General features: G+C 52.3%; 1 pseudogene across 1 annotated transcript in view; it reads left to right on the top strand.

Moving 5' to 3' along the window:
- Positions 1 to 12,134, top strand: part of LOC147092727 (NACHT, LRR and PYD domains-containing protein 3-like) — a 1,209,123-nt pseudogene that overhangs the window by 12,769 nt on the left and 1,184,220 nt on the right. The window contains exons 3-4 of the transcript XR_015075069.1: positions 2,566 to 2,737; positions 2,829 to 2,894. The product of XR_015075069.1 is annotated as an NACHT, LRR and PYD domains-containing protein 3-like (transcript). The remainder of the gene's footprint in view (positions 1 to 2,565; positions 2,738 to 2,828; positions 2,895 to 12,134) is intronic.

The following is a 12,134-nucleotide window of genomic DNA, read 5'->3' on the forward strand; positions in this document are numbered from 1 at the left end:
CTTGCCTCTCCAAGTGGAGACTAACTCTGTCCCTCACAATTGTTTCCAATAATTTCCCTACCACTGATGTTAGGCTCACTGGCCTGTAATTCACTGGTTTATCCCTACTATCCTTCTTGAATAATGGTACTGCGTTAACTGTCCTCTGGCACCTCCCCTCTGGCCAGAGAGGTTCTGAAAATTTGTGTCAGAGCCCCTGCAATCTCCTCCCTTGCCTCACATAGTAGCCTGGGATACATCGCGTCTGAACCTGGGGATTTATCCACTTTTAAGTCCGCTAAAACCGCTAATACCTCCTCCCCCTCGATGCTAATTTGTTCAAGTACATCACAATCCCCCTGCCTGATTTCTATGCCTACATTGTCCTTCTCCATAGTGAACACAGATGCAAAATATTCATTTAAAACCTCACCTGCATCTTCCGGCTCTACACACAGATTGCCACTTTGGTCCCTAATGGGCCCTACTCTTTCCCTGGTTTTCCTCTTGCCCTTAATATACTTATGAAACACCTTGGGATTTTCCGTTATTTTGCCCGCTAGTGTTTTTTCATGCCCCTTCATCGCTCTCCTAATTCCTTTTTTAAGTACCCCCCTGCAATTTCTATACTCCTCTCGGGCTTCCACTGTTTTTAGTCCTTTGTATCTGCCAAAAGCCTCCCTTTTTTTCCTAATCCATTCATGTATATCCCTTGACATCCAGGGTTCCCTGGACTTGTTCCCACCCTTGATCTTTACGGGAACATGTTGCCGTTGTACTCTCTATTTCCTTTTTGAATGTCGCCCACTGCTCTGATATGGATTTTCCTGCAAGTAGCTGATCCAAGTCCACTTTGGCCAGATCCTGCCTTATATTAAAATCGGCCTTTCCCCAATTTAGAACCTTTATTTCCGGTCTATCTTTGTCCTTTTCCATGACTACCTTAAATCTCACCGAATTATGGCCCCTGTCACCAAAATGCTCTCCAACTGACACTTCTACCACTTGCCCAGCTACATTCCCTAGAATTAGGTCCAGTACCGCCCCTCTCTTGTAGGGCTTTCTACATGCTGGCTCAAAAAGCTCTCCTGGATGCACTTGAAGAATTCTGCCCCCTCTAAGCCTTTCGCACTCTGACTATCTCAGTTAATATTGGGGAAGTTGAAATCCCCTACTATTATTAGTATATCGATTCACTCTTCTCTGCCATGTGTCTGCCCATTTCACCAGTCTGTCTCTGCCCTCCTGAAGTCTGCTATGACCCTTCTCACTATTTACTACCTTTCTGAGTTTTGCGCAATCTGCAATTTTTTAAATTATGCTCTGTATCCCCAAGTGCAGGTCATTAACATATATCAAAAAGAGCAGTCGTACTAATACTGAGCCCTGTGGGACAACACTGCACTCTTTCCTCCAGTCTGAAAAACAGCCGTTCACTACTGCTCTCTGTTTCCTTTCCCTTAGACAATATTATATCAACGCTGCCATTGCCCATTTAATCCTATGGGCTTCTAATTTGCTAACATGTCTATTACGTGGTTCTTGGTCAAGCGCCTTTTGAAAGTCCATATACACAACATCAACCGCACAACCCTTGTCAACCGTTCATTCGTTAAACAACTCAATCAATTTATTCAACCACAATATGCCTTTAATAAATCCATGCTGGCTGCAATTTATTAACCCATGTTTTTCCAAGTGAATATTTTGTGCTGGATTATTGTCTAAAAGTTTATCCACTGTCGATGTTAGGCTGACTGACCTGTAGTTGCTGGGTTCATCCCTCTCCCCTTCATTGAATAGGGGTGTAACATTTGCAACTCTCCACTCTGCTGGCACCACTCACAAGTCCAAGGAGCATTGGAAGAATTTGGCTCGAGCCGCCTCAGAGTAGCTGCAGTTCCTGAGAAGCAGTAAATGTTTTGTCTGTGAATATTATTATCTGGTTCTGCAAAAATCCTGCTGACCAGCATCATTCATCGGGAGGGAAGAACATCATTCACCCATTCCAAACAAATTAGCGAAGTTAGCATCAAAAGGATAACCAACTGTTAATGAATATTCACTTAAAGTAAGTTAAATCCCCTGATCCTGCTGTTGAATGGAATCAGCAGCATTGAATTCAATAAACTAGCTGAATATGGGGTGATATTGATCTTTGCCAGAATCGTGAAATGGGCTCATAGCGAATCAGCGCCCATTTTACATCGCGCCTGATTTTTCCCTCCTGTTGCAAAGTCAGTGTCAGGCTGAACTCAGCAGCAACAAGCAAAGTGCCTGTGTTCAAGTTGCTGAGGATGGTAAGTGATTCTACACATTGCTCTGAATTTAGTGATAGATATTTGAAAAAAAGCAGCGCACCGTTGTGCCAGAGACAGGTGTGGGAGGGGGAGAATTGTGAGAGTGCACGGAACCGAAAGCAGGCTCTGTACCCGGTGGGAAACCAACACCGCCTTGTTTTCCTCCTCCTGCTCCACCCAGGCAGTCCTCTCGCCCAAGTGCTGTAAGAGGACACACTGCCCCAGTTCACTTTCACTGCAGGCCCTTCACTCCGCTCATCAGTATATTCATTATTATTCTCTACAGAAAGTCACTGAGCTGGTGGAGCAGGGAAACCGGGCGGACAGTTCCAAACTTCTCCTAAATCTGGTGATGCAGAATGGCTCTCGGGCCCGAAGAGTGATGTGGGAATCCTTTGTGAAAATGCGCCATGGGGTACCAAAGCTGGACAAAATACTGAAAGAAATACAGGAACTTGGTACGGTGAATTCAATTTCACATCTAAAATTACATATTTTACTAAAGTAGTGCACAGATTTACTTTCATGAAAACTAATTTATTTAAACAGGATTCTTTCGATTTAATGACATGAAAGCCACAGAATGTTTATCCGAAGTTTCCAATCAGCTGAAAGGTAGGTGATGGGGTGAAGATTTCAAACAGATTATTTCCGTTCTGATTATCAGAGGCTTTAACTTTGATCATTGGTTTAGAGATTTCTAGAATCTGGGGTGAAAAGTACAAGAGCTGAGCAAACAGAATTAAACTTCAAGTTCACTTGTCATTGATTCTGAAATGTGTCCTTGAAAAGTGTGGGATGAAGTTGCCATTCACACCAGGTGTGGGATTATCTTTAAATATTCATTTCAAACTGCCGGCGTGACATCGGCCGTCGCCATTTTCTCTGCTGCCCTCACTCATTCCAACCTACCTCCCTCTGAACATGCAGCATTCCGTTCTCTCAGACCCAACCCTAACATTATCATTAAACCTGCTGATCAGGATGGTGCTGTTGATGTTTGGTGAACCGACCTCTACCATGCGGAAGCTGAACGCCAACTCTCCGACACCTCCTACCTCCGCCTGGACCATGACCCCACTACTGAACATCAAGCCATTGTTTCCAAGACTGTCACTGACATCATCTCCTCTGGAGATCTTCCCTCCATGGCCGCCAACCTCATAGTTCCCCAACCCCGCACAGCCCGCTTCTATCTTCTCCCCATGATCCACAAACCGGACTGCCCTGGTAGACCCATCGTTTCAGCCTAATCTTGCCCCATGGAACTTATTTCTTCCTATTTCGACTCTAGTTTTCTCCCCTTGTCCAGTCTCTTCCCACCTACATCCGCAACTCTTCTGACGACCTCTGCCACTTCAACCGTTTCCTGACCCCAACCGCCTCCTTTTCACTATGGGTGTCCAATCCCTCTACACCTCCATCCCTCACCAGGATGGCCTGAGGGCGCTCTGCTTCTTCCTTGAACAAAGGCTCAACCAGCCTCCATCCACCTCCACCCTCCTTCACCTGGCTGAACTTGTTCTCACGTTGAACAACTTCTCCTTTGACTCCACTAACTTCTTCCAAATTAAAGGTGTTTCTTTGGGAACCTGCACGGGTCCTAGCTATGCCTGCCTTTTTGTGGGATATGTGGAACATTCTTTATTCCAGTCCTACTCGGGTCCCCTCCCTCACCACTTTTTCCGGTACACTGATGACTATCAGTGCCGTTTCCTGCTCTCGCCCTGAACTACAAAATTTAATTCACTTTGTTGTCAAATTCCACCATTCCCTCACCTTCACATGGTCCATCTTCGACTCTTACCTTCCCTTCCTCGATTTCTCTACTGCATCTCTGGGGATAGGCTATTGACAAACATTCACTATAAGCCCACTGACTCCCACAGCTACCTGGACTGCACTTCCTGCCAACCCGCTTCCTGTAATGACTCTCTTCCATTCTCCCAATTTCTCTGTCTCCACCGCATCTGCTCTGACGATGCCACCTTCCATACTAGTGCTCCTGACATGTCTTCCTTTTTCCTAACTGTGGATTCCCCTCTACCGTGTTTGACACTGCCCTTGACCATGTCCGTTCCATCTCCTGCACTTCTGCCCTCACCCCTTCCCCTCGCTCCCGGAACCAAGATAGAGTTCCCCTTGTCCTCACCTTTCACCCCACCAGCCTCCACATTCAACGGATCATTTTCCACCACCTCCAGCATGATCCCAGCACCAAACACATCTCCTCCTCACCTCCCCATTCAGCATTCCAAAGGGACTGCTCCCTCCGTGACACCCTGGTCCACTCCTCTCTCATCCCCAACATACCTTCCGCTTCCCATGGCACCTTCCCATGCAAGCGCAGGAGATGCAACACCTGACCTTTCACATCCACCCTTCCCACTGTGCAGGGCTCCATACACTCCTTCCAGGTGAAACAGCGATTTACTTGCACTTCTTGCAATTTAGCATACTGTTTTTGCTGCTCACGATGCGGTCTCCTCTACATTGGGGAGAGCAAACGCAGATTGGGTGACTGCTTTGCGGAACACCTCCGTTCAGTCCGTAAGGGTGACCCTGTGCTTCTGATCGCCTGTCACTTTAGTTCTCCGCTCTCCGCTCCAGTCCCACTCTGACCTCTTTGTCCCCAGCCTCTTACACTGTTGCTATGAAGCTCAACTTAAGCTCGAGGAACAGCACCTCATCTTTCGATTAGGCACTTTACAGCCTTCTGCACTCAACATCGAGTTCAACAATTTCAGACCATAACCTCTGCCCCATCACTTTTTTCCTCTCTTTAACATGACAGCGGTTGATGATTCTGCCATTGCCATTTACACTTCAACTAGAGTCATCTTTTGTTTCTTAACTTGTCCCAATACAATCCCTTTTTACCTTGCATCATCATCCCTTTTGTCTCTTAATCTCTCCTGCCTTCCACCCTATCACAGACCTTCCCTTTTGTTCTTTCCTCCGCTCCCCCCACTCTCCGCTTCTACACTTACTTAAAAACCTATTACATCTCCAACTGTTTCCAGTTCTGATGGAGGGTCATCGACCTGAAACATTAACCCTGTTTCTCTCTCTGCAGATTCTGTCTGACCCGCTGAGTTTTTCCAGCATTTTCTGTTTTCTGTTAAATATGGAGATGTTGTTATTACTCCAGTGGTTTATCCAGCTGTTCATGTGACAGGCGTGCATCCAGGGCATTTCACTGACCGGGATAAAATATCAAACACCCAGTGGTCAGTCTGTCTAACACACCGATTAATCAGCAGAGAAAATGAATTTATTGCATCTTCCCTGGATGGCTCAAATGGATGATGTACCAGTTAGTGCAGTGTTTAGCCATAGGCCTAGATATTCAATTGCGCACTGCCGGTTATTCGGCCGCTTATCAAACTCCTGCAGCCAATATTGTGGGCAGGAAGTGCACTTGCATTTCCAGCCTGAATTGTGAATCAGGTATTGCTGTGCTGGCGGGAGTTCACGCCCGTATAAATTAAGAGTGAAAATATTATGTAAATGAGGGTCCTGCGCTTCCTGCTGGACCCTTTCCCACTTTGGGTAAGCCGCACCGTCTCAGACCATGTGCTGAATCCGGCCAGCAACACCCAGTGCAAACCGGCAGGAAGGAGCCCTGACCAGTGCTATTGAAAGGAATCATGGGGAATTTACAGTTTAGTAACTGACTTGTCGTTTCAGGCAGCTGCTTAACTTCTGGGCGTTTCTTGCTGTGTTTTATCATTCTGTAAATTTTGCTTTGTCTAAAAAGAGTAAGATGCTGCTGATCTTGCACTGATGTTGACTCACTCATAGATAGTTTGACTGCAGTCATGAGTGGTGTCATAGGACTGCCTTTGGGACTGAAGAAGGAGAGGTAGCAGCGTGGAACGCAGCAGGAGCAGTGAGGAACGCAGCAGGAGCAGCGGGGAATGCAGCAGGAGCAGCGAGGAACGCAGCAGGAGCAGCGGGGAAAGCAGCAGGAGCAGCGGGGAATGCAGCAGGAGCAGCGGGGGACGCAGCGGGGAACGCAGCAGGAGCAGCGGGGAACGCAGCAGGAGCAGCGAGGAATGCAGCAGGGAATGCAGCGGAGAGCGCAGCAGGAGCAGCGAGGAATGCAGTGGGAGCAGCGAGGAACGCAGCGAGGAACACAGCAGGAGCAGCGAGGGAGCAGCGAGGAATGCAGCAGGAGCAGCGGGGAACGCAGCGAGGAACGCAGCAGGAGCAGCGAGGAACGCAACGGCGAACGCAGCAGGAGCAGCGAGGAACGCAGTGGGGAACGCAGCGAGGAACGCAGCGAGGAACGCAGCGGGAGGAGCAGCGAGGAACACAGCGGGAGGAGCAGCGAGGAACACAGCGGGAGGAGCAGCGAGGAACACAGCGGGGAACGCAGCAGGAGCAGCAAAGAACACAGCAGGAGAAGCGAGGGGAGCAGCGAGGAATGCAGCGAGGGGAGCAGCGAGGAACGCAGTGAGGGGAGCAGCGAGGAACGCAGCGAGGAACGCAGCGAGGGGAGCAGCGAGGAACGCAGCGAGGGGAGCAGCGAGGAACCCAGCGGGAGCAGCGAGGAACCCAGCGGGAGCAGTGAGGAACACAGCGGGAGCAGCGAGGAATGCAGCGGGAGCAGTGAGGAACACAGCTGGAGCAGCGAGGAATGCAACGGGGGGAGCAGCGGGGAACGCAGGAGGAGCAGCGAGGAACGAAGCGGGGAGAGCAGCGAGGAACGCAGCGGGAGCAGCGAGGAACGCAGCAGGAGCAGCGGGGAATGCAGCAGGAGCAGCGGGGAATGCAGGAGGAGCAGCGAGGAATGCAGCGGGGAATGCAGCAGGAGCAGCGGGGAACGCAGCAGGAGCAGCGAGGAACATAGCGGGAACGCAGCAGGGAATGCAGCGGGAGCAGAGAGGAACGCAGCGGGAGCAGCGAGGAACTCAGCGGGAGCAGCGAGGAACGCAGCGGGAGCAGCGGGGAACGCAGCGGGAGCAGCGGGGAACGCAGCGGGAGCAGCGGGGAACGCAGCGGGAGCAGCGGGGAACGCAGCGGGGAACGCAGCAGGGAATGCAGCAGACGCAGCGGGGAACGCAGCAGGAGCAGCGAGGAACGTAGCGGGAACGCAGCAGGGAATGCAGCGGGAGCAGTGAGGAACGCAGCGGGAGCAGCGAGGAACTCAGCGGGAGCAGCGAGGAACGCAGCGGGAGCAGCGGGGAACGCAGCGGGAGCAGCGGGGAATGCAGCGGGAGCAGCGGGGAACGCAGCAGGGAATGCAGCAGACGCAGCGGGGAACGCAGCAGGAGCAGCGGGAAACACAGCGAGGAACGCAGCGGGAGCAGCGGGGAACGCAGCGGGGAACGCAGCAGGAGCAGCGTGGAACGCAGCGGGGAACGCAGCAGGAGCAGTGAGGAACGCAGCGGGGAATGCAGCAGGAGCAGCGGGGAATGCAGCGGGGAATGCAGCGGGGAACACAGCGGGGAGCGCAGCGGTAGCAGCGGGGAACGCAGCGGGAGCAGCGGGGAAGGCAGCAGGGAACGCAGCAGGAGCAGCGAGGAACGAAGTGGGGAGAGCAGCGGGGAACACAGCAGGAGCAGCGAGGAATGAAGTGGGGAGAGCAGCGAGGAACCCAGCAGGCGCAGCGAGGAACGCAGCGGGGAACGCAGCAGGAGCAGCGTGGAACACAGCGGAGAACACAGCAGGAGCAGCGGGGAACGCAGCAGGAGCAGCGTGGAACGCAGCGGGGAACGCAGCAGGAGCAGCGGGGAACGCAGCGGGAGCAGCGTGGAATGCAGCAGGAGCAGCGTGGAACGCAGCGGGGAATGCAGCAGGTGCAGCGGGGAACGCAGCAGGAGCAGCGTGGAATGCAGCGGGGAATGCAGCAGGAGCAGCGTGGAACGCAGCGGGGAATGCAGCAGGAGCAGCGGGGAACGCAGCAGGAGCAGCGAGGAACAAAGTGGGGCGAGCAGCAGGGAACGCAGCAGGAGCAGCGAGGAACGAAGCGGGGAGAGCAGCGGGGAACGCAGCAGGAGCAGCGGGGAACGCAGCAGGAGCAGCGGGGAATGCAGCGGGGAACGCAGCAGGGAATGCAGCGGGGGGAGCAGCGAGGAACGCAGCGGGAGCAGCGAGGAACGCAGCGGGGGGAGCAGCGGGGAACGCAGCAGGAGCAGCAAGGAACGAAGCGGGGAGAGCAGTGGGGAACGCAACGGGGAACGCATGAGGAGCAGCGGGGAACGCATGAGGAGCTGCGGGGAACGCAGCAGGAGCAGCGGTGAACACAGCAGGAGCAGCGGGGAACGCAGCGGGGAATGCAGCGGGGAACGCAGCAGGAGCAGCGGGGAATGCAGCGGGAGCAGCGGGGAATGCAGCGGGGGAGCAGCGAGGAACGCAGCGGGGGGAGCAGCGAGGAATGCAGCAGGGGGAGCAGCGAGGAAGGCAGCAGGGTTGAGCAGCGAGGAAGGCAGCGGGGGGAGCAGCGAGGAACGCATCGGGGGGAGCAGCGGGGAACGCAGCGGGGGGAGCAGCAAGGAATGCAGCGGGGGGAGCAACGGGGAATGCAGCAGGAGCAGCGAGGAATGAAGCGGGGAACACAGCGAGGAACGCAACGGGGAACGCAGCAGGAGCAGCGAGGAACACAGCAGAGAACAGGAACAGCTGACACTGGAGAGGCACTCCGCAGAAGTCCATGCCCACAGCGAGTATTCAGGGGCCATTTGCCCGACATTAAAGGGAACCTGGATATGTACATGAGGGAAAAGGAATAGATAGATATGCTGATGGGGTGAGATGGTGCAGTGGGATGAGGCTCGGTCGGAGCAGATACACCGGCACAGACCTTTTCGACTGAACTGCTTGTTTCAGTGCTATAGATTCAATGGTAACTCTATGTACCGTCACTGAGGCGCCTTCACTTCACCAAGGGGGCTGTCATCGAGCTATGTCACCTGCTGCAGACACAAGTCCAGCAAGGACTGCACTGCCTGCGGCCAGCAAAGTCACCGTTCTCCTTAACTTCAAAACCATGGGCACCTTTCAGGCTGTAGCAGGTGACACCAGTGATCTATCAGAGCCAGCAGTCCACTGCTGTACCAGGGAGGTCACTGAGGCTCCCTTTACCAGGATGGACACCTATATGTTCTTCCATAATGAGAGAGCAAAGCAGGATGAGAGGGCTCCAGGCTGCATCCACATGACAGGCTTTCCCAGGCTGCGAAGTAACATAGACAGCCGCGACCTTGCCTTTAGTGCTCCCCATTCCCAGCCTGGCATGTTGATCAATCGTAAGGGAGTCCAGTCCCTTAACGCATAGTTGGTTAGCGACCACAAGCAGCACGCCATACGGACCTGTTCCCGCTATCCTGGGAGCAGTCATGGCTCTGTCATCCTGCGCCAGTCCTCTGTGAAACCTTTATTCAAGCCAGGCCCTCAAGTTTCAGGCTGGTGCTTGTCGACGAGGACTAGTCCCTCTAGACAGGGCTCACTACTGTCAGGGACCCAAGCACAGCTGCAGACCCGGCCTACCATGAGAGTCATGCCGTCGTGAGAATCCTCACAGACCAAACAATCGAGATCTACTACTTCCCTAAGCTAGTGTTCAGATTTGTGGTCGTCTGCTGCATTTTGCAAATCATTGCCATCGTGAGGAGCAACGAGAAGTACTCCAGAAACAAGTATAGCCCGAAGAGTGGAAGGAGGAGGAGAGGCATCGATCACAGTGCCCCGAGCTGAGTCAGCTCTCGGAGATCAGTTCATCGAAGAGCGCTTCCTCTAAATCATCTCTTCCATTCCCAATACACGAAATGTCCCACAACCCTTACCACTGTGCTTACTACCACCATCCTGTGGCCTAACTTCAGTTCAGCATAAAGGGTCTGGCCCTCACTCCACTACAAAAATCACACCAACACCAAATTCAGTACAATAAACACTTTCATCAAACAATGCAAGTGCGTCTCAATGTAATAGTTAACAGAAATAATTAAGAATCAACCTTGTGCCAGCTCTTTGAGCGCCGGCAATATTCCGGCCAGAGTGCGGGTTTGGAGGCAGGTCTGCAGTCAAAAGCACAAAGATTGACCGGGTCGGTATCCCGCTGTAAACCCGCCTCCTTGTCAGTTTCCCAAGTGTCGGGTCTGACATCCCTGAACAGACCCGACACCAAGCGGCGGGTCAGCCAATTTCAATACTTCAAAGCTTGTTAAAAGGTAGTTACGCATCATTTCCCCATGTACTTACGATTTGACCAGGTTTTTAACGAGGTTCCTGGAGAGCGGGTATTACGTCAGGTTCGTATGTCGTGTTCTCAATGACTCGCCATTGCTGTGAGTAGGTGACAGATGCCAAAGTGGTTTAAAACCTACCATTTCACAGCTGTTCATTTCCCAAACTTCGATGCTGGAGCCTTCATGATTTGGAACCCACTTTTGCGCTTTATGCAGATAGGAAGTGTTTGGAGTAAACTCTCTCTCCACTGTCACCTCCTTGGATCAACCTCTCTCACCATTAACAGATCGCTTCTGTCATCTCAACTTCAGCTGCCATCTATTCCAGTAGCATCGGTACCCTTGAAAAAAGCTCACCTTGGTCCTCAGAATCCCACCACAATCAGCCCCAAAAGCAGCAGTACCAGGATCACCAACAACAACACCAACCTGCTCCGCAATAACCAGATGTTGCACAGGACACAGGGCATCAGCATCCGAGCACATGGATGCCAGGGATGGACTCGCCATGGCCAGATTTACTGCACTTAACACCATGGCTACCACATGATGTGCCGGGTTGGCACCACCACACACCAGCACCATTAAACATCTCTACAATGCCCAAGCCATTCCATTCACACTCATCAGCATTGTGGGGGATACCATTATGTCTCACCATTCACTGCAACTCACTAAGCCAATTCCAAAAGTGCACACAATTCTGTCCAAGAACGCAATGTGTTGAAAACAAAGATTTCAGTGTTTCACAGCACACCAACACAAACTTCACATGAATATTGGCTAAAGCATCCAATTGCCTACCCTTGTGTGTTCTTATTTGGGATGCTTGCAGTAGGTTGAGGTTGATTGTGAGGGGTGGCGAGTGAGATGTAGAGAGGGATGGGGGAGGTGCAAACTAAGTTGGTGTGAGTAAGGATTAGCAGGAGTAGGATAGGGAAGGCGGATGGCTGGGATGTGATGAGTGGCACAGCAGGATGAGGTTGAGTGTGTGTTGCAGTAACTTTTTGTAATCTACCGAGATCATTGAACGGTTTGTGCCACTGCAGCCTGGTCCGCCGGACGACACCTCTGCTTGTGCCCCACTGTGCAATGTGCAACCAGGCTGCATTGGTCTCCAGGGGAGGTGTCTTCCGCACATTGGAAAAGAAGAGAACCTCCCTGCGTGCTGTGACTCTCCATAAGTATATGGAGGGAGTCATGAGAGAGCCTGCGTGCAGCCATGCTCCTCTGTGCAGAGGTTGTTAGTGGTTGAAGCAACTCAATGCTGCAGAACACTGACAGCACAAATGCCAAAATCAATTTGGACATGACCCCTTTACAGAATCCGGCTGATGGCACGTCACCAAATGACATCATCAGACCTGCTTCCGTTTTATTGGTCTGGAACCTCGTAGGGCGGGACTTAACAAGCCCCATCAACAGAAAATTCTTCTCACACAGCGGGATGGAGCCAGGGATGGTGTCGCCATCCGGCGCCAAGCTCGGTCGCACTTAGCCTGCCTCGGGAGGCGAAGTCGTGGCCTTTGTGTCTGTATTGCGTGCTCGTTTCTCTATCCTAGTGCTCCTATGAGGTATTTCCCCAGTGGCTACAGCTTATGAGCTGGAACGCTGCTGAATGACCATTGTGGACACTTCAGATGGCTGTGATGGGTGACCT

Source organism: Somniosus microcephalus, unplaced genomic scaffold (assembly GCF_052327205.1).
Source record: "Somniosus microcephalus isolate GS21.2 unplaced genomic scaffold, FLI_Smic_1.0 unresolved_chr2, whole genome shotgun sequence".
In the NCBI taxonomy this organism is placed as follows: Eukaryota; Metazoa; Chordata; class Chondrichthyes; order Squaliformes; family Somniosidae; genus Somniosus; species Somniosus microcephalus.